The following is a 1,159-nucleotide window of genomic DNA, read 5'->3' as shown; positions in this document are numbered from 1 at the left end:
TATATATATATATATATATATATATATATATATATATATATATATATATATATATATATATATATATATATATATATATATATATGTATGTATTTAGAATAGGAGTCTTACTTAGTTAATCAATTTAACGCATCACTAATTATTTTATCTATTAGAAGAACATTAAACAAGTGGATCCTAAGCAAGAAAGTTGTTAGAGTAGAGGGAAAGGCAATCACCCAAATCAAAGTTAATAAATGATTTAGAGATGGGTCACTTTATTTGACTAACAAAAATGATTAAGCATAATCATCCAATTCCTATTAAAAGGTCAACAGTTTGAAAAAAAAGAACTGGATAGGTATAAAATGGCCAGTAAATATCAAATTTAAATATAAACGACTAATTTATTTCACGAGTTAAGTGAAGATAAAACCATCCACATTTAATTTCAGTTATACAATGCATGGAGGTAAGAGAAGAGGATGAACCATCCAAACTTAGTCAACTTTTTGTGCTCTTAAAAGTGCTTTTAACCTTTTGACAGATAATAAAATGTTTTAAAATAATATTTGATCTCTTGAACTCGGCCATTTTCATTATTCCTGAAATTACCTAATCACTCAACTTATCTATCTATATCATTTTCACTAAAAGAAAGTTATGTATATCTATACACTTTAATTTATTTTTTATTATTAATATTTCTTAATAAAATCGTGTCTATATATGAGTTATATGAAATTCAAATTATATGAAATGTTTGAATATATATATATATATATATATATATATATATATATATATATATATATATATATATATATATATATATATACGCACAAAGGTTTATATAAGATCCAATTGATGAAAAAAATATATACAATAACATTGTGAAATAATGCAAAAAAATGTAATAAAATTGGAACATCACTGAAGTCTATGGAAAATAAACTTAACAGATATAAAAGATCCCACATACTTATTTATTGAAGATACTATAAAAGAAATATTGTACATTGTAAAATATCTATCTTACGTGATTTTAAAGTAAATGATTATTTCTAAGTTACTTGGAGAACAAAATCTATACATACGATTAATTTGAAAGTTTGTTTATGATAAAATGATTTGAACTGGACTCATGAGTATTTAATTTTTTAATTCTAAGTATCAGAAA

The sequence above is a fragment of the Vigna radiata genome, chromosome 8 (assembly GCF_000741045.1).
Source record: "Vigna radiata var. radiata cultivar VC1973A chromosome 8, Vradiata_ver6, whole genome shotgun sequence".
NCBI lineage: Eukaryota > Viridiplantae > Streptophyta > Magnoliopsida > Fabales > Fabaceae > Vigna > Vigna radiata.
This window is presented reverse-complemented; position numbering follows the sequence as displayed.